Genomic DNA, 19233 nt, shown 5'->3' with positions numbered 1-19233 from the left:
TTAACCATCGTGGAAATGAGGTCAGTACTCTGTGATTGTCATTTCATTCCAAATTCTTGAAATATTTTATTATTTACAAAAGATTTCCCTACTGACTTAGGACAGGAAAAATTATGAATGTGCAAAACCTGAGAGTCCTAATCATAAAAATTTCAATCGTCGTGGCTTTAGTTAAACAAAGATTATTCCTAAAGAACTCTTGAAGGAAAATATTTAAGAAATATAGCTTTATTTTGTTTATTTTTATTGGAGTTTCATTTTGTGTGTGGATGTATAAGTAACATATTCATTGCTAAAAATTCAGAAAATACCACCCCCAGAAAAGTATAAAACATAAAATAAAGGTGGCCCCTCTTATCGTCACCCAGTGTTATGTTTTGGAGCCTATCTTGCAAGAATTTTTTCTATACATATACATCCACTGTTTTCAATGTGATCAGAGTTTTTTTAATCTGTCATGCAATCTGTCTTCCTCACTTAATATAACATTGTGGCATCTTGTCATGTCAATGTGTATAGTACATCACCCTTTTTAATCTTTGCATCATATTCTTTATCAATGCACCAGAATTTACCTCGTTACTCATTAAGATATATTCTGGTTGTTTTCTATTTTTTTGCTATCATAAGGAAGGTTGAAGTAAACATCCTTGAACATATACCTTCAAATATATGTACGATTTTTTCTTCCTAGGAGTGGAATTGTTAGGTCAAACAGTTTGCATATTTAAAATTCCAATACATGTTATTAAACAGCTTTGTGGGAAGCTTATACTATTCTACTCCCAATCCCAGGATATAAGAATGCCTCTGTCTCCACCGTGCCAACATTGGGGTTCCACATTTTTAAAATTTTCACCATTAATAAACAAAAAATTAAATTTCATTGTTTATGAGTGAAATTGACTAGTGAGAATGAATTTATTTCTCTATGTTTATTGACCATCAGCAATACTTTTAAAAACAACCCCTTTATGTCCTTTGTCCATCTCCTGTTGGCCTGTAAGTTTCCAACCTTATGACTTTTAATAAGCTTTTATATATTAGGGATAGTAATACTATTCTATATAGACTATAAACTCCATGAGGGCCAAGACCATCTTCTTCATCACCGCGTAGCCAGCCTCTAGTGTAATGCCTCACCCAAGGCAGACACTCAAAAAATATCTGCGGAATGACTGACCTTTCCCTCATATATGTTGTAAGTATATTTTTCCAGTTTATGTTTTTCTCAATCTTTTTTCCCCATCCACAAGTTTTTAAACTTCATGTCGTAAAAAATCTATCAATATATTTCTTTACATATTTGAGTCATGTAGTTCCCATCTAAAGATTATAAAAAAATAATATGAACAAGCATTTGTGTGTACACCACATGTACCAAGAACTGTTGTAACAACTTTACCTATGTTCCTTCATTTAATCCTTGTAACAAGCCTTTTGTCTAGTCATTGAATCCCACCCTACCCCCACCCGAATTATTTCTCCTTAAAAAAACCATTCTAGTTCTTCCTCTCAATTGATTTCATTAATTTTGATGTGTAACGCTTTCACATTTTCTAAATCAGGAGGAAAGGAATAAAATTAGATGTCTCACAAATATCATATGATATCGCTTATATGTGGAATCTAAAAAAAGGGTACAAATGAACTTATTTACAAAACAGAAATAGAGTCAGAGATGTAGAAAACAAACTTATGGTTACCAAGGGGGAAGGTGGGGGGAGGGATAAATTGGGAGATTGGGACTGACATGTACACACTACTATATATAAAATAGACAACTAATAAGGACCTACTGTATAGCACAGGGAACTCTACTCAATACTCTGTAATGACCTATATGGGAGAAGAATCTAAAAAAGAGTGGATATATGTATATGTGTAACTGATTCACTTTGCTGTACAGCAGAAACTAACACAAAGTTGTAAATCAACTATACTCCAATAAAAATTAATTTTAAAAAAATGAGATGTCTCACTCTCTCCCCCTCATCTCAGCTGCCCCCGTTTTCCTCCCCAGTGTGTGTATGTGTGTGTGTGTGTGTGTGTGTGTGTGTGTGTATTTCCCCTTTTCTTTACAAAAACTGTAGCATGCTATACACACTGTTCTGCAACTTTTATTTAATAAAATATCCAGATGCTCTTTAAAATTACTTTGTCAACCTTTGATTGTGCTTGAGTTAAATTTATAACCTTGGGGACAATTTTGTCCTTAAAATATTATCTTCCAACTCAAGGTATATTATTTCTATTTTTCTTCTAGTTTTTTTTTTGTTTTCTTCAGCAGAGCTTTTCATTTTCTTATAAATCCTAAATATTTCTTAAGTTTGTTTCTGAACAGTTGGTCTTTTCAATCTTTCTCCATCTGGTACACTGGAAGAAAAAAATACCTCCTTTGTTTTTTTAATGTCATTTACTTTATTACCAATGAGGTAACACATTTTCATACATTTATTGGCCATTCGTATTCTTTGTCAATTCATCCTCTCATCTTTAAACATCTGAATGACAGAGGCTTGGAAAGCTGCAGAGGGCAACTAAAACCATTGTTCAACACATTGAAAATCTAATTCATTATTTCCACCAAAAGCACTTCTTCGTTTCTGTTAATGTGATAACAATTCACCATTTTTTAGGCTCAAAATCAGTCTTTCTTTGATAAGTTTTTTCTTCCTCACCCCTTTCATTTGCCTAAAACGATTTTATAAAAAATCTACCATCTGGGAGACCTTCAAGATGGTGGAGGAGTAAGACGTGGAGATCACCTTCCTCCCATAAATACATCAGAAATACATCTATACGTGGAACAACTCCTACAGAATACCTACTGAACGCTGGTAGAAGACCTCAGACTTCCCAAGAGGCAAGAAACTCCCCACGTACCTGGCCATGTGGTTGACAGGGTCTTGGTGCTCTGGCCGGGTGTCAGGCCTGTGCCTCTGAGGTAGGAGAGCTGAGTTCAGGACATTGGTCCACCAGAGACCACCCGGCTCCATGCAACATCAAATGGCGGAAGCTCTCCCAGAGATCTCCATCTCAACGCTAAGACCAGCTCCAATCAACGACCAGAAAGCTACAGTGCTGGACACTCTATGCCAAAAAACTAGCAAGACAGGAACACAACCCCACCCATTAGCAGAGAGGCTGCCTAAAATCATAATAAGGTCACAGACACCCCAAAACACACCACTGGACGTGGTCCTGCCCACCAGAAAGGCAAGATCCAGCCTCATCCACCAGAACACAGGCACCAGTCCGCTCCACCAGGAAGCCTACACAACCCACTGAACCAACCTTAGCCACTGTGGTCAGACACCAAAAACATGGGAACTACAAACCTGCAGCCTGTGAAAAGGAGACTCCAAACACAGTAAATTAAGCAAGATAAGACAGAGAAACACACAGCAGATGAAGGAGCAAGGTAAAAACACACCAGACCAAACAAATGAGGAGGAAATAGGCAGTTTACCTGAAAAAGAATTCACAATAGTGACAGTAAAGATGATCCAAAATCTTGGAAATAGAATGGAGAAAATACAAGAAACGTTTAACAAGGACCTAGAAGAACTAAAGAGCAAACGAACAATGATGAACAACACAATAAATGAAATTTAAAATTCTCTAGAAGGAATCAATAGCAGAATAACTGAGGCAGAAGAAAGGATAAGTGACCTGGAAAATAAAATAGTGGAAATAACTACCGTAGAGCAGAATAAAGAAAAAAGAATGAAAAGAATTGAGGACAGTCTTAGAGACCTCTGAGACAACATTAAACACACCAACATTCGAATTATAGGGGTCCCAGAAGAAGAAGAGAAAAAGAAAGGGACTGAGAAAATATTTGAAGAGATAATACTTGAAAACTTCCCTACTAAGGGAAAGGAAACAGTCAATCAAGTCCAGGAACCACCGAGAGTCCCAAACAGGATAAATCCAAGGAGAAACACACCAAGACACATATTAATCAAACTGTCAAAATTAAAAACAAAGAAAACATATTAAAAGCAGCAAGGGAAAAACAACAAATAACACACAAGGGAATCCCCATAAGGTTAACAGCTGATCTTTCAGCAGAAACTCTGCAAGCCAGAAGGGAGTGGCAGGACATATTTAAACTGATGAAAGGGAAAAACCTACAACCAAGATTACTCTACCCAGCAAGGACCTCATTCAGATTCGAGGGAGAAATTAAAACCTTTACAGACAAGCAAAAGCTAAGAGAATTCAGCACCACCAAACCAGCTTTACAACAAATGCTAAAGGAACTTCTCTAGGCAGGAAACACAAGAGAAGGAAAAGACCAACAATAACAAACCCAAATCAATTAAGAAAATGGTAATAGGAACATACATATCGATAACTACCTTAAATGTAAATGGATTAAATGCTCCAACCAAAAGACATAGACTGGCTGAATGGATACAAAAACAAGACCCATATACGTGCTGTCTACAAGAGACCCACTTCAGACCTAGGGACACATACAGACTGAAAGTGAGGGGATGGAAAAAGTTATTCCATGCAAATGGATATCAAAAGAAAGCTGGAGTAGCAATTCTCATATCAGACAAAATAGACTTTAAAATAAAGACTATTACAAGAGACAAAGAAGGACACTACATAATCATCAAGGGATCGATCCAAGAAAAAGATATAACAATTGTAAATATTTATGCACCCAACATAGTAGCACCTCAATACATAAGGCAAATGCTAACAGCCATAAAAGGGGAAATCAACAGTAACACAGTCATAGGTGGGGACTTTAACACCCCACTTTCACCAATGGACAGATCCTCCAAAATGAAAATAAATAAGGAAGCACAAGCTTTAAATTACACTTTAAGCAAGATGGCCTTAATTGATATTTATAGGACATTCCATCCCAAAACAACAGAATACACTTTCTTCTCAAGCACTCATGGAATATTCTCCAGGATAGATCATATCTTGGGTCACAAATCAAGCCTTGGTAAATTTAAGAAAATTGAAATCATATCAAGGATCTTTTCTGACCACAACGCTATGAGACTAGATATCAATTACAGGAAAAAATCTGTAAAAAATACAAACACATGGAGGCTAAACAATACACTACTAAATAACCAAGAGATCACTGAAGAAATGAAACAGGAAATCAAAAAATACCAGAAACAAATGACAATGAAAACACGACAACACAAAACCTATGGGATGCAACAAAAGCAGTTCTAAGAGGGAAGTTTATAGCAATACAATCCTGCCTCAAGAAACAAGAAACATCTCAAATAAACAACCTAACCTTACACCTAAAGCAATTAGAGAAAGAAGAACAAAAACACCCCAAAGTTAACAGAAGGAAAGAAATCATAAAGATCAGATCAGAAATAAATGAAAAAGAAACGAAGGAAACAATAGCAAAGATCAGTAAAACTAAAAGCTGGTTCTTTGAGAAGATAAACAAAATTGATAAACCATTAGCCAGACTCATCAAGAAAAGAAGGGAGAAGACTCAAATCAATAGAATTAGAAATGAAAAAGGATAAGTAACAACTGACACTGCAGGAATACAAAGGATCATGAGAGATTACTACAAGCAACTCTATGCCAATAAAATGGACAACCTGGAAGAAATGGACAAATTCTTAGAAAAGCACAACCTTCTGAGATTGAACCAGGAAGAAATAGAAAATATAAACAGACCAATCACAAGCACTGAAATTGAGACTGTGATTAAAAATCTTCCAACAAACAAAAGCCCAGGACCAGATGGCTTCACAGGCGAATTCTACCAAACATCTAGAGAAGAGCTAACACCTATCATTCTCAAACTCTTCCAAAATATGGCAGAGGGAGGAACACTCCCCAACTCATTCTACAAGGCCACCATCACCCTGATACCAAAACCAGACAAAGATGTCACAAGAAAAGAAAACTACAGGCCAATATGACTGATGAACATAGATGCAAAAATCCCCAATAAAATACTAGCAAACAGAATCCAACAGCACATTAAAAGGATCATACACCATGATCAAGTGAGGTTCATCCCAGGAATGCAAGGAATCTTCAATATACGCAAATCAATCAATGTGGTAAACCATATTAACAAATTGAAGGAGAAAAACCATATGATCATCTCAGTAGATGCAGAAAAAGCTTTCGACAAAATTCAACATCGATTTATGACAAAAACCCTCTAGAAAGTAGGCAGAGAGGGAACTTACCTCAACATAATAAAGGCCATATATGACAAACCCACAGCTAACATCGTTCTCAATGGTGAAAAATTGAAACCATTTCCTCTAAGATCAGGAAAAAGACAAGGTTGTCCACTCTCACCACTATTATTCAACATAGTTTTGGAAGTTTTAGCCACAGCAATCAGAGAAGAAAAAGAAATAAAAAGAATCCAAATCGGAAAAGAAGAAGTAAAGCTGTCACTGTTTGCAGATGACATGATACTATACATAGAGAATCCTAAAGATGCTACCAGAAAACTACTAGAGCTAATCAATGAATCTGGTAAAGTAGCAGGATATAAAATTAATGCACAGAAATCTCTTGCATTCCTATACACTAATGATGAAAAATCGGAAAGAGAAATTAAGGAAACACTCCCATGTACCACTGCAACAAAAAGATAAAATATCTAGGAATAAACCTACCTAAGGAGACAAAAGACCTGTATGCAGAAAACTATAAGACACTGATGAAAGAAATTAAAGACAATACAAACAGATGGAGAGATATACTATGTTCATGCATTGGAAGAATCAACATTGTGAAAGTGACTATACTACCCAAAGCAATCTACAGATTCAGTGCAATCCCTTTCAACCTCTCAATGGCATTTTTCACAGAACTAGAACAAAAAATTTCACAATTTGTATGGAAACACAAAAGACTTTGAATAGCCAAAGCAAGCTTGAGAAAGAAAAACGGAGCTGGAGGAATCAGGCTCCCGGACTTCAGACTATACTACAAAGCCACAGTAATCAAGACAGTATGGTACTGGCACAAAAACAGAAATATAGATCAATGGAACAGGAAAGAAAGCCCAGAGATAAACCCACGCACATATGGTCACCTTATTTTTGATAAAGGAGGCAAGAATATACAATGGAGAAAAGAGAGCCTCTTCAATAAGTGGTGCCGGGAAAACTGGACAGCTACATGTAAAAGAATGAAATTAGAACACTCCCTAACACCACACACAAAAATAAACTCAAAATGGATTAAAGACCTAAATGTAAGGCCAGACACTATAAAACTCTTAGAGGAAAACATAGACAGAACACTCTATGGCATAAATCACAGCAAGATCCTTTTTGACCCACCTCCTAGAGAAATGGAAATAAAAACAAAAATAAACAAATGGGACCTAATGAAACTTAAAAGCTTTTGCACAGCAAAGGAAAACATAAACAAGGCGAAAAGACAACCCTCAGAATGGGAGAAAATATTTGCAAATGAAGCAACTGACAAAGGATTAATCTCCAAAATTTACAAGCAGCTCAATATCAAAAAACAAACAACCCAATCCAAAAATGGGCAGAAGACCTAAATAGACATTTGTCCAAAGAAGATATACAGATGCCCAAGAAACACATGAAAGGATGCTCAACATCACTAATCATTAGAAATTAAAGACGATACAAACCTCACTGAGAAATTAAAGACGATACAAACCTCACTCATTAGAGAAAAAAATGACAGTGAGGTATCACCTCACACCAGTCAGAATGTGCATCATCAAAAAATCTACAAACAATAAATGCTGGAGAGGGTGTGGAGAAAAGGGAACCCTCTTGAACTGTTGGTGGGAATGCAAATTGATAAGCCACTATGGAGAACAGTATGGAGGCTCCTTAAAAAACTAAAAATAGGACTACCATACGACCCAGCAATCCCACTACTGCACATATACCCTGAGAAAACCATAATGCAAAAAGAGTCATGTACCACAATGTTCATCGCAGGTCTATTTACAATAGCCAGGACATGGAAGCAACCTAAGTGTCCATCAACAGATGAATGGATAAAGATGTGGCACATATATACAATGGAATATTACTCAGCCATAAAAAGAAATGAAATTGAGTTATTTGTAGTGAGGTGGATGGACCTAGAGTCTGTCATACAGAGTGAAGTAAGTCAGAAAGAGAAAAACAAATACTGTATGCTAATACGTATATGTGGAATCTAAAAAAAAAAAAAAATGGTTCTGAAGAACCTAGGGACAAGACAGGAATAAAGACACAGACGTAGAGAATGGACTTGAGGACACGGGGAGGGTGAAGGGTAAGCTGGGATGAAGTGAGGGAGTGGCATGGACATATATACACTACCAAATGTAAAATAGATAGCTAGTGGGAAGCAGCCGCATAGCACAGGGAGATCAGTTCGTGCTTTGTGTGCCTCTAGAGGGGTGGGATAGGGAGGGTTGGAGAGAGACGCAAGAGGGAGGAGATATGAGGATATATGTATACGTATAGCTGATTCACTTTGTTATAAAGCAGAAACTAACACACCATTGTAAAGCAATTATACTCCAATAATGATGTTAAAAAAAAAATCTACCATCGAAATTTCTCTTGCTCCTGACTTTTTTTTTTTATTATTGCCACAAGTTTGTTCAGGTTGTCCATACCTTTGCCTAGAAATGGTTGGCTTTGTGGTCTTCCCACCTCCAGCCTCTTCTTTCTCCACCTGAATAGAGGACAGATGAAGTACAGATTTAAGTATATTCCGTTGATCATAAGACTTCAATGGTACACTACTGCCCACCAAACTTAGTTCGTAGTGCTACCTTTTTCTGTCTTCTCTCCTACCACTATGCTACATTTTTCCTACAGTTCAACAAAAGCAAACTACTGAATATTCCCAAAATATGGTCTATGCTTTTCTGACTCTATGGCTTTGCACCTACTATTACATGCACCTGGAATGCCTTCCCTTGTTTTTTGTTTGTTTGGTTTGGTTTTGGGGGTTTTTTGGTCTTTTACAATCCCGTCACCTCTTCAAGGCCCATCTGGAATATAATCCCCAAGAAACCTTTCCTGTGATCCCCTCCTCTTCTGAATTTCCAGAGTAACTTTGTTTCTCTTAAACTGCCCACCCTATTATTATCATCACTGTAAATTTTTTAAGCAAAGAGAAGATGTCTTGCAGGATGGTATGGTGAAAAGAACCTGGGCTATGTGGTCAGAGGATCTGTTCAAAGTCCCACTGTTCACTTAATAATTGTTTTAGATTACCCAATCTAAAGTAAGTCATTTAACCTGTTGAACCTTAAAATCTTTAGTTGTGAATTGGTGGTGGTAGTAATAATGTATAAAACAAAAGAAACTGTGACAAACAGAGAAGATAATATATGTGAGAAAACCTTGTAAATTGTAAAGCACTGTATAATAAATAGTGGTTTATAACTGGTAAATTTTATATGCCTTGGGTTCCTATCACATTTGTGCATCACGCCAGTGTATCAACGTGCCATATTCTACATCAGACAGTCGCAACATTTTCTGATAAGGTCTTGCATCATGATCTAGTCTCAAAAATGGAAATCAGCATGACTGGTTAGTTGGGAAGATAACAGACTTTTTAACTAATGGTTATCCAAAGGTGAAAAAGAGCCTTAAAAGTACTCAGCACCCAAGTCCAGCCTAAAGCTAGATTATGGAATTTAAACACTAGCTAATTATGCTGACATAAACTATTCTGAGTGAAACAGATTTTTATTCAAGAGTTTATGATCTAGGGTGAAAGGGAGAGACAAAGATGAGAATATTAGCCATTCTAATTCCCCCTGTTTTCAAGTCTAGTCCTGAGGCAAAGGGTAGCTGAGTCCATGAAAAAGACTGTTGATTTCTCATGGATCTGTCTGTTATTATTATTCTCCTGGAATAAGTTTTTAAATTATTCATAAAAACTTCTGGTGCTTCTACCCACAGTGGCATCACACAACACACACATACCATATTTTGTACACATGAGAGCATGTGACATAAATCGCATTGTTTATCCTAGAGAGAAATAAGACAACAATTAATGAGTGATCCTCTTCCTTCATATCACTATCTCCTTTCCATAAGTTTTTAATCCCCTTCCCAACACTCTTACTCTGAGCAAAGGAACTTGCTTTCTGCATATTCAAAAGCTTGGAAGCCACCACAACCTCTCTACTGTCCCTCTTTCTAAGATTAAATTTCTCTACATTGTCACCCATTGTTCTCCTTTTAGAAAATGTTTTTATTGAAGTACAAAATATTTTCAGTAAAGTGCCTAAGTCACGCTTAACTTTAGTGTATATATTACTCGATGGATTTTTGCATGTGTTTAAATCCAAACAGTCACCACCCAGATCAAGAGGAAGAATATTTTAGTGCCCCAGTAGGCTCCCGCATGACTCCTCCTAATCAAAACTCCTCATCCTGTGCCCCCCAGAGGTAACCACTATTCTGAATTGTATTACCATCAGTTACTTTTGCCTGTTCTTGAACTTCACATATACAGAATTATACAATGTGTATTCTTTTCTGTCTTTTTTTTTCTCCTCTCAGAATGTGCATGAGATTCACTGATTTTGTTAAGTGTATCAGTAATTAATTCTTTTTTAAACATGTAACTGTTTTATTAAGATATAATTCACATACCATAAAATTACCCTTGCAAAGTGCAAAATTCAGTGAGTTTTAGAATACTCAGAGTTATGAAACCATCACCAATATATAACTGTAGAACATTTTCATTTTCATCATCCCCAAAGGAAACTGTGTACCAATTAAAAGTCACTCCATATTCTACCCTTTCCTCCAGCCTCTGGCAACCACTAATATACTTTCTATCTCTATGAATTCACCTATTCTGGACAGTTCATATAAATGGAAACATACAATATGTGGTCCTTTGTGACTAGCTTCTTTCATTTAGCAGAAGGTGTTCAAAGTTCATCGTTGTTGTAGCATGTATCAGTGCTTCACTGCTTTTTATTGCTGAATAATAGTCCATTTATCGGTTTTTTGATGGACCTGTGCATTTATTTCTCCTGAGTGTATACCCAGGAATGAAATTGTTGGTGTATAAGAATTTGCCAGAGAGACAGAACCAATAGGATACAGAGAGAAAGAATGAGGGAGAGATTATAGGAAATTGGCTCACATGATTATGTAGGCTGGCAAGTCCAAAATCTACAGGATGAGTTGGCAGGCTGGATACCCAGGGGGAGCCAATGTTGCAGTTTCTGTTCAAAAACCAGCAGGCTGGAGAACCAGGAAGAGCCTATGTTCCAGTTCAAGTCAGGAAGCCATCTAGTTGGGGAAATTCCTCCTAGTTGGGGAATTCCTCGTAGTTGGGGAAAAGTTGTTCTTTTGTTCTATTCAAGCCTTCAATGATTGGATGAAGCCCATCTACACTGTGGAGGGCAATCTGCTGTATTCGAAGTCCACCAATTTAAATGTTAATCTCATACAAAAACACCCTCACAAAAACATCCAGAATAATGTTCAGCCAGCTGTTTGGGCACCATGGCCCAGCCAAGTTGACACATAAAATAAAACAACATGGTTAGGTCATAAAGTAGGCATATGTTTAGCTTTAGTAAACACTGTCAAAGAGTTTTCCAATGTGGTTGAACCAATTTACAATCCCATCTTCAGTATATGAGAGTTCAGGTTGCTCTACACTTTTCTTTGCTAACACTTGGCACTGTTAGACTTTTTAACGTTAGCCCTTCTGTTAGGTAGGTACTGATATGTCATTGTGTTTGTAATTTGCATTTCCCTGATAAGAAATTATGTTGAACACTTTTCTGTGAACTTATTGGCCATTTGGAAATCATCTTATAGGGTACTTCTTCAAGAGTTTTTCCTTATTTTAAAAATTGGGTTGTTTGGTTTTTCTTATTGATTTATGGAAATTTTCTCATATATTTTGAATGTGAGTCCATGGTCAGATATATATATTGAAATATATTCTCTCTTTCTTATTCACTTTCCTGATAGTGTCTTTTGATTAACAGAAGCTTTTTAAAACTTCACATTTAGGTCTATGATCCATCTTGAATTAATTTTTGTATGTGGTGTGAGGTAGGAGTCAAGTATCCTTTTTTTCCATATGAATGGCCAATTGTTCCAGCACCATTTGTTGAAAATATATCCTTTTCTCACTGAATTGCAGCAGTGCCTTTGTCATAAATCAAGTTCTATTTCTGGATTCTCTATTATGTTCCTTTTGTGTATTTTTCTGTCTCTGTGCCATCACCACACTGTCTTAATTACTGAGCCTTTTAATGAGTCTTTAAACTTGGTAGTGTTAAGTCTTAAGTGTGTTCTTCTTCAAAATTGTCTTGGTTACTATAGACCCTTCTATTTCCACATAAATTTTAGAATTGCCTTTCAATTTGCACACACACATGCACAAACACACACAAATATTTTAAGATATTCTTCCTTTCTTAATTATTTTTGTCTCAGAAAATGTCCCTTGTCCTAAAAAGCTAAACTCTCTTCTTGTGCCTTCAATATTATTCCTATAAGTTTCTCTTAGATGCTCAAGAGTCATCACCTCATTCTTGCACCTTCAGTCTTTCCCTCTACTTTGAATTTTTACCCCCAGCCTATAAACACAGCCAAATGTCTTTTATTTCTTGCCAAAGCAAAACAAACCAAAAAAAGCAAATGTTTTTCAACCTTACAGTTACCTCAAGTTACCATTCTCTGTCTTTGCCATTTAATATTTTAAAATATATGCATATGTGTTTTAATTATAAAATTTCTATAACATACAAAGTTTGGAAAATATATATCCCATTGCTCAACAACCCCAAGACAATTAAAATTATTTTATATATTTTATAGTATCTTACATATGCACACGTATATATACTTTTTGCTGTTATAATCCATGTCTTTGGTGTTTTTTTTAAGTTTTCTGTCTTCTTCCTTTGCTTAATAAATATTTTTCCATATTGTTCCATAATCTTAATTATTTAAATGACTGCATCACATACAATTGAGTACACAAATCCTAACTTTTAAAATAATAATACGTTCATAAATTTCAGTTGCTTCCAAATTTTAGTCTTATAAATAAATATTGCTATAAACACCTTCATTCATATAGCTTTTCCTTTTGTGACTACTAAACTTTTTGAAAGAATAGTCAACATTTCATGCTTCTTCCTATCTATCTGCTTATCCCTTAACTCCTGAAATATATCTGCTTCTACCTTACTATGAAACATCTCTCTTAAAGATCACAGTTACCTAGTTGGCAACCCAATGTTTCTAAATCTGCATCATCCTGAATCTCTCCATAGCACTTAACACTGTTGGCTTTTTTGAAACTCCATCCATTCCCCTTGATTTATGTATAATATACGGCCTACTTCTCTGACCATGCTTTCCCTGCATCCACCTTATTTTCTGAAACTGTGCTGTAGACCCTCTCTACCCCTCCTTTCCTTTGGCAATCTCATGGCTTTGTTGATTTTCTCTCTGCAGAGGACATCCAATGCATATCCCCAACTTTGATCTTCATTCTGAACGTCAATCCCATGTTTTCACATGCTGATCATTTCCACCTAGATACCTCAAATTAGGACTCTCACAAAAATCATCATCTTTCCCTGAATAATTTCTCTTCCTCCTATGGACCCTAGTCATTTAGGCTTAAATTGTAGAGTCATCTTTGACTCTCATCTCTCCGTCTTTGACTCCTTCACACTTGTTCCATCATGTAAACCCAGGACTGCTTCATGAACAGGCATGTGATTCAACTATGGCCTAGGAGATGGGAGGGAAGTCAAGAGGGGGGATGGGGGAGTGGTTCTGGGAAACATTTTCCCTCTCCTAAGAAGAACTCTTTTCTCCCTCCAGACATTATGACCTCAGGAAATGATACCTGGAGCTGCCATTACCATCTTGCTGTTATTAGCTGGAGAATAATGCCAACACCCAAGATAGCAGAGCAGAGATGGCAAGAACCTGGTCTTTGACAACATTATCAAGCTTCTGAATCTTTCGAACCCAAAGTTTACTTTGTAATTACCAAATTTGTGAGATATAAATTTCCTTGTTGCCTAAGCCATTTTAAATTGGAATTTGTTACATCCTTACTGATAGACAGCTTTATATCAATTCATTATGTCTCATTTGGGCTATTGCAATGCTATGTAGTCTTTATGCCCTCAACTCTAATCCATTTCATACATCTGCTGCTAGATTATCCTTCCTAAAGAACTATTTGATCATATTTTTTGTCTTGTCCAAAAGACAACTTCTTTAGTAGCTTCCCGTTGCTTAGAGAATTAGTCCAAGCTCAGCAGTTCAGCATTTGTGGTGTTGTACAGCGCTACACTCTGTTACATACCCTGCACTATGGATACATAGAACTAAGTGCTATCCCTTGAATATGCCTCTCCCTTTCCCGCTTTGTTCACGTTGTCTTTGCCTGGAATACTCTTGCTCCATCTCCAGTTGCCTGTACACAATCTTCTTGAAACTGTCCCTGACATTTGCTCTACTGCCACCCCCTGCAAAGTAAACTCTCCTTCCTCTAAGCTTCTATGGTGTTTATTACCATCTACTTTGTATTGGTGTTATTTACATAGTGTATTCTCTTCTACTACCAGTGCTGTTCAATTATAGAACTGTCTGTGAAGACGGTTAATGAGCACTTGAAATGTGGCTAATGCAACTGGGGGCCTGAACATTTCACTTTGCTTAATTAATTTAAATGTAAATAGCTACAGGTAGCTAGTGGCCACACAGCACTAGACTAAAAGACTCTTGAATGTAGTACAGGGATTATATCTTGTTTTATCTCTCTAATCATTACAGAGAGCATCTGAAAGGCACAGTCTGCTTTGTTCCCTCATGTTTTCTCCACAGAGCCTTGTGGATAATAGACACTGAATATTTATTGGATCAGTAAATATGGATATCACATTTACCAAATATATAGTAAGGGTTCCTAACTATCTCTGTTCCAAATTCAAGTAGATTAAATAGGCGAGAAGAAGGAAAAGTTGAATGACCAAAACTCCCATCTGTTACTGAGAAACAGATGGCTAGTTCCATTATGAAAGGATATCTATTTCTCTATCTCTATCTGTCCATCTCACAACATTCCTTCTCTTGGTTAAGTAGGGAACTCTGCAGTTTAAAGCTCTTTGTTTTTTAAAACTTTTTATTTTGCAATAATTTCATACAGTGAAAAATTGTAAGAATAGTAGAGAAATTCCCATATTCACCAAGTTTTTTGAAATATTTAAACTATTTTAAAATTTAAAAATAACCAAGGGGACTTCCCTGGTGGCCGCAGGGAATATTTCAGTGTGTTTTCTGATGAACAAGGATATTCTCATACATAATATATTCAGGAAATTTAACATGGATAACGTACTTTAATCTACAGTTCATATTCCAACTGCATCGATTATCCCAATAACATCCTAAAGTATAGCATTTTCCTCCTCCAGTAAAGATCTAGTTCAGGGTCACCTATTGCATTTAGTTGTTATGTCTTTAGTTTCCTTTAATCTGCAGTTTTGTTTTGTTTTCATGACATTGAGCGTGTTTTAAGAATACGGGCCAGCTATTTTGTAGAATTTTCCTCTATTTGGGTTTGTTTGATGCTTCTCATGATTAGATCCAGGTTAAAGCTCTTCAGTGTTGGTGCAAGGATGTATTGTTATACATACCTTCTCTGCCACCCACTGGTTCTTAGACTTGAGCTATTCACACCTATCGTATTCATAAGTTTACAAAGCATTATATTGCCATTAAAATACGTACGTATACATTTCATTAAATTTCTAACAATATTTTGTATAAAATATGTAATTCTACCATTTCAAAAGCAATTGTTGGCTCTATATTTTATAGTGGTTTCAAAGAGAAGTGAAATTTACTTAATAATGGATTCAATTTCTCTAAACTCATTTCATCAATTACGTTAACATTTAGTTCAGAAATAGTTCCTCAGAAAGGACTACTGTGAAGTATTAAGGTTCAGTGATTTTTTTTATTACCAAGCATTGCATACATTAAAACTATAGTCTTCCCATTTTTAAAATCCTAATTTACTCCTCTTAATGATATCGACAATGGAGAGAAAAATACTTAAATTCTGATACAGTAAGTAATAATAAGTACTTCCGGCTTTTGACGTGGTAAGGGTTTTGAATTGGTGCCCTATCCCAATGTTTCAGGTATTTTTAAATGATGAGTGAGGGGAAAAGAACTGGCAAAAGTACCTTAACCGGAGAGAAGCCTGTACTTCTTAAGAGAGTTTTGTTTTGTTTTGGGTGTGTGTGTGTGTGTGTTTAAAGGCTCTCGCTGTAACTACAGCGCTCATACTGGAAATGGAAAAATAAAAATGCTCCTTCAGGATTTTTCTGGGGAGTAAGAATTGTTTCAAGGAAAAAACTGGCAGAGAAATGGACAAAAAAAAAAAAAAATTGTAGTGTTTTGGACACCATTAAAGCGCTAGAATGTTTAAATAAATATCTTACATTGTGAGAAACGTGTGAGTGTTAAACACGTTTCATTTTAGGGGAAAATTAAACAAATATTTCTTTAAGATAGAAACAGAAGTCTTTCCTTCGCCTCCCCCCCCCAAGTTAAAGTGTCTTTGGCTCTGCTTCTAGGACTTCTAGGAACGTGCAATTTAAATAAAATCGAAACAACAAAACCCTTGCAGCATTTAGACTGGTTTTTTCTTTCCAGCGCTCAAGAAGACTCAGAGCCCAGCATTTTTTTCCAAACTCGAAGCTGCGAGTTCCGAGCCTTCTAGGACGTGTCCCGCACACTCTCGGGACGACTCTGGTCTCCCGCTCCGGTCACCCGCGTCAGCCAGCGGCTCTCGGCGCCGCCCGCCTCCAAAGGGGTGTGTCCCCGCCCCGCAGCGGCCGCACACCCGCCTCCGCCGCAGGCCCACCTGCCGCCCTCGGCGGCCCGGGCCCGGGGAAGGCGCGGGGCGGCTGCAGTGCCGCGGCATCGGGTCCGCCCCCCCCGCCCGGAGCTCGAAGCCCCCTCCCCGCGCGGCGAAGCCAGCAGCCCCACTGGTCCCGCCGCCCGCTTCCGGACGGGCCGAGCCGCGGGGAGTTCTTTTCTCCTTTCAACCCAAACTGCTATCGGCCCCCGTTGAGGGGTAAACCTGCTCTTTCTCTCCACACACACACACACACACCCTCCAAGTAACGGCGGCCGAGATAAAACTTAAAAAGTAGGATCCCGGGCCCTCCTCGGGCCGTTTGCCTCGGCGCCCCCTCTAGCACGGCCCCGGCGGCGGCCCGCGCCAGTCCGCGCGGCCGGGCAGCGTTCTCCCTTCAGCCTTCGCAAGACGGGTGTGGAGTCTGCGAGAGTCGGGGGAGGGGTGCAGGGCGGAGAAAGAGCATCTCCGCGCCGCCGCCGCCACCGCCGCCGCCCGCTCCCCCGCCGCCCGACTGGGGGAGGCCTCGTCACAGCCGCCGCCTCAGCAGCGCCCACAGATCTCGCGGTGTTTGCCGGCGGCCGCGCCGCCATATTGTGTGACAGTATTTTGATTTGCACTGGACTGGCGGAGCCGCGGCGAGAGCGGGCGAGAGCTGGGGGGGTGGGGGGAGGGCAAGCAAGCGCGAGGGGGGTGGGGGCCGAAGGAGGGAGGGAGGCCCAGCGAGCTGGAGCCGAGGAGCGGGGAGAGGCGACACTACCCAGCCATCGTTTTTGATCTGCAGCAGCCGCCGGCGGGGCGACCCAGCCCGACCCCCTCCCCTCCCCCTCAGCCACGAGCGGCGGCGGCGGCGGCGGCGGCGGCAGCGGCAGCCGGAGGGAGTTGGCGGCGGCGGCCGATCGGAGGGGCTGAGCGGGGAGGGAGGGAGGGCTGAGGTGTCCCCCCTGCCGGGTGGAATCGGAGGCGGCGGCGGCGCTGGCGGCGGCTGTGGTGGTGGAGGCGGCGGCGGCGACGGTGGAGACGGCTGCCGTAGTGGGAGAGGCGGCGGCGGCGGCGGCCGAGGAGGAGGAGGGGGAAGCGGCGGCGGCGAAGGGTAAGCGGACAGCGCTGCCGGGCCTCGGCGGGATCCCCAATCCCGGCTCTCCCCTCAGCTCCCCGCACCCTCCCTTCATCTGAAAGGGACTCTGCCGACTCGCGAGGCCCTTGCGGGGCGTCCGCTTCTTCCTCTCGCTCTTCCTCCCTCCGCCTCCTTCCTTCCCCAGTGGCGAGGCAGAGAGGGAGGCCCCCCAAGTCCTCCAGACCGGGCGGGGGTGGGGAGCATCGGGCCCGGCCTGGGCTCCCGGGACGAAGTGTGTAGGGGGAGGGGGAGATTCATTGGTGTCGGGCGCCGGGGAGAGCCCCGGGTGGGGGAGGGTGCCGGGGGCGGGGAGGGCCCTTGCCTGCACGGGTGCCCCCGGCCCGCCCCTTTGGCATGTGTGAGATATGGGGGGCTGGGCGGGGGGGACGGAGATCTCCTCTGGGGGAGCCGTGGCCCGAAGAGGGATGACTTAGGGGCGAGGGTGTTGCGGGGAGAGATCGAGGGAGTTACGTGGAGGTCGAGGGGAGAGCGTGGTTCCTTTTCCGATGTGGGTTTTCTGCAGCCTTCTGGAAGTGGGGAGCCAGCCCCGCTGTGAGTGTGTGGCCCTTAGATTTCAGATGATAGTTCTAGCTTTCTGTCCCGTCAACCTCAAACCCTAAGATTGGGGTTGGGGCCGGGAGGCTGAAAGGGTCTGGGTATCGCTGAACAGGTGACAGGTGTATCTTCCCGTTGCTGATGCTGTACGGCTGCTCGGGCGGGGTAGTATAGCAGAGTGGCGGAGCCCGTGTGGCTTCGTATCTATGCGTTTGGCCATGTTTCATTCCATATATAGTATATTTGCGATGTTCGGTTTCCATTCTTCAAGTCAGCTTAATTGTCGTGGAGGAATTCTTCAAATGTTTCTGATAAGCGGGGTTTCCAGGAGAGTGGAGGGAATTTGCAGCTTCACGGGGGTTTCTCAGGAGTTCATGCGTTTCGGGGTCCCCAATGCGAGGCTGTTTTGAGTGCCTGTCTTCATTGGAAAGTTCTTGAACACTAAGGTCGTATTTGAGGCAACAGTGAAGCAGTATACTTTTGCATCCATTTTGTCTGTTTTAGGTAAGTTTGTAAAGTGTCGAACTTTAGGGTCAGGTCGATTCGCATTTTATAAGAGGAATTCGTTTGTGCTTTAGCTCACTCTTAAAGAGTACGTTGCTCATTATGCAATTTCAGATTTGGCCGGGAATTTTGGTGGG

The 19233-nt window shown here is 40.0% G+C and overlaps 1 protein-coding gene across 5 annotated transcripts in view; it reads left to right on the top strand.

The window, feature by feature from the left end:
• The first annotated feature begins 17638 nt into the window (after positions 1-17638).
• The window catches only part of TAB2 (TGF-beta activated kinase 1 (MAP3K7) binding protein 2), an 85097-nt gene continuing 83502 nt past the window's right edge, over positions 17639-19233 (top strand). For 3 of the 5 annotated variants that reach the window (XR_009702951.1, XM_061207437.1, XM_061207434.1), the window contains exon 1: positions 18529-19096. The gene's annotated coding sequence lies outside the window, so the exon portion shown is untranslated. Of the gene's footprint in view, positions 18014-18528; positions 19097-19233 lie in introns of those variants that run through there. The other 2 variants (XM_061207436.1, XM_061207435.1) reach the window with 1 other exon arrangement.

Source organism: Eubalaena glacialis, chromosome 12 (assembly GCF_028564815.1).
Source record: "Eubalaena glacialis isolate mEubGla1 chromosome 12, mEubGla1.1.hap2.+ XY, whole genome shotgun sequence".
Classification (NCBI taxonomy): domain Eukaryota; kingdom Metazoa; phylum Chordata; class Mammalia; order Artiodactyla; family Balaenidae; genus Eubalaena; species Eubalaena glacialis.
The sequence above is the reverse complement of the archived record's forward strand: the minus strand, read 5'-3'. Positions and strand labels throughout refer to the sequence as shown.